Consider the following 2,500-nt stretch of genomic DNA (forward strand, 5'->3'; position numbering starts at 1 on the left):
CTCTCTCCCTCTCTCTCTCTCTCTCTGGTGTTGGTCTAGCAATCTTGCGGACCTGCGTTCAATCCCACGTCCGGCCAGTGAATGGTAACCCCGGCCGTTCCTTGCACACAGGGGGAGATTTGGGCAAAATAAAACAGACGGTGTGTCACAGCCAAGTATATCCATTGTAACAAATGGAATTAAAACAATCTTAAATCTTAAAATCTTAAAAAATATCTCTCTCTCTCTCTCTTCTCTCTTCTCTTTTCTATCTCTCTTCTCTCTCTCTCTCTCTCTCTCTCTCTCTCTTCTCTCTCTCTCTCTCTCTCTCTCTCTCTCTCTCTCTCTCTCTCTCTCTCTCTCTCTCTCTCTCTCTCTCTCTCTCTCTCCCTCTCTCCCTCCCTCCTCTCCCTCCCTCCCTCCCTCCCTCCCCCTCCCTCCTCCCCTCCCTCCCTCTCTTTCTCTCTCTCTCTCTCTCTCTCTCTCTCTCTCTCTCTCTCTCTCTCTCTCTCTCTCTCTCTCTCTCTCTCTCTCTCTCTCTCTCTCTCTCTCATTCTCTTCTCTCTCAATCTCCCTCTTCCTCTCCCTCTCACTCTATCTCCCTCCCTCTCCCTCCCTCCCTCTTCCTCATTCTCCCTCGTCCTCTCTCTCTCTCTCCTCTCTCTCCCTCTCCCTCTCCCTCCCTCTCCTCTCCTCTCTCCCTCTCCCTCTCCCTCTCTCCCTCTCCCCTCTCCTCTCCCTCTCCCCTCTCCCTCTCTCCTCTCCCTCTCTCCCTCTCCTCTCCCTCTCCCTCTCCTCTCCCTCTCTCTCTCTCTCTCTCCCTCTCTCTCTCTCTCTCTCTCTCTCTCTCCTCTCTCTCTCTCTCTCTCTCTCTCTCTCTCTCTCTCATTCCATCCGTCTCTCTCTCTCTTTCTCCCTCTCTCTCTCTCTCTCTCTCTCTCTCTCTCTCTCTCTCTCTCTCTCTCTCTCTCTCTCTCTCTCTCTCTCTCTCTCTCTCTCTCTCTCTCTCTCCCTCCCTCCTCTCCCTCCCTCTCCTCTCTCTCTCTCTCTCTCTCTCTCTCTCTCTCTCTCTCTCTCTCTCTCTCTCTCTCTCTCTCTCTCTCTCTCTCTCTCTCTCTCTCTCTCTCTCCTCTCTCCCTCCCTCCCTCCCTCCCTCCCTCCCTCCCTCCCTCCCTCCCTCCCTCCTCCCTCTCCCTCCCTCCCTCTCCCCCTCTCTCCCTTCCTCCCTCCCTTTCCCCTTCCTCCCTCCCTCTCCCCCTTCCTCCCTCCCTCTCCCCCTTCCTCCCTCCCCTCTCCCCCTTCCTCCCTCCCTCTCCCCCTTCCTCCCTCCCTCTCCCCCTTCCTCCCTCCCTCTCCCCTTCCTCCCTCCTCTCCCCCTTCCTCCCTCCCTCTCTCTCTCCCTCCTCCCTCTCTTTCTATCTCTCCCTCCTCCCTCCCTCTCCCTCTCCCTCTCCCTCTCCCTCTCTCCCTCTCCCTCCCTACCTCCCTCTCCCTCTCTCCCTCTCCCTCCCTCCCTGTCCTCCTTCCCCCCCTCCCCTCCCTCCCTCCCTCTCCCCCTCTCTCCCTCCCTCCCTCCCTTTCCCTTCCTCCCTCCCTCTCCCCCTTCCTCCCTCCCTCTCCCCCTTCCTCCCTCCCTCTCCCCTTCCTCCCTCCCTCTCCCCCTTCCTCCCTCCCTCTCTCCCTCCCCTACCTCCCTCTCCCTCTCCCTCTCCCCTCCCTCCCTCCCTCCTTCCCTCCCTCTCCCTCTCCCTCTCCCTCTCCCTCTCCCTCTCCCTCTCCCTCTCCCTCTCCCTCTCCCTCTCCCTCTCCCTCTCCCTCTCCCTCTCCCTCTCCCTCTCCCTATCTCTCTCCTGGAATAGTTGTGGCAGGAGGGGGAAAGGGAGGGTTTCGAGCACGTGCTGATTGCGTCATGCTATTAACAGCTGCGAATATGTCTGTTTCGTTCGTCTGTTTCATTGAGTTTCGTCTGATTCTCACTTGCTTCGCTTCCTCTATTGCTCTCGCGGCACCGGGCATGCATTCGTACATGCTTACATACATACATGCATCCGTTTATACGTTCGTGCGTGCGTACATACGTGTGTATAGTACATACATACATGAATACATGCATACATACATACATACATACATACATACATATATACATACATACAAAAATACATACATATATACAAATATATACACACACATACGTACATACATACATGCATACATACATACATACATACATACATACTTACATACATACATACACACGTACTTACATACATACATACATACACACGTACTTACATACATACATACTTACATACATACATGCACACATACTTACATACATACAAATATGCATACACACACATACATACATACATACACACATACATAACTGCATAGACATACATACATGCAAACATACACATACACACATACGCACATCCATCCATCCACCCATCCATACACACAAATACACATACACATAAACTCACACACACACAAAAAAAAAATAATAAAACAAATA

The 2,500-nt window shown here is 52.7% G+C and overlaps 1 protein-coding gene across 1 annotated transcript in view; it reads left to right on the forward strand.

Moving 5' to 3' along the window:
- The window catches only part of LOC113813298 (uncharacterized), a 14,769-nt gene that overhangs the window by 4,676 nt on the left and 7,593 nt on the right, over positions 1-2,500 (forward strand). The gene's annotated exons all lie outside the window — the stretch shown is intronic.

The sequence above is a fragment of the Penaeus vannamei genome, chromosome 41 (assembly GCF_042767895.1).
Source record: "Penaeus vannamei isolate JL-2024 chromosome 41, ASM4276789v1, whole genome shotgun sequence".
NCBI classification, from domain to species: domain Eukaryota; kingdom Metazoa; phylum Arthropoda; class Malacostraca; order Decapoda; family Penaeidae; genus Penaeus; species Penaeus vannamei.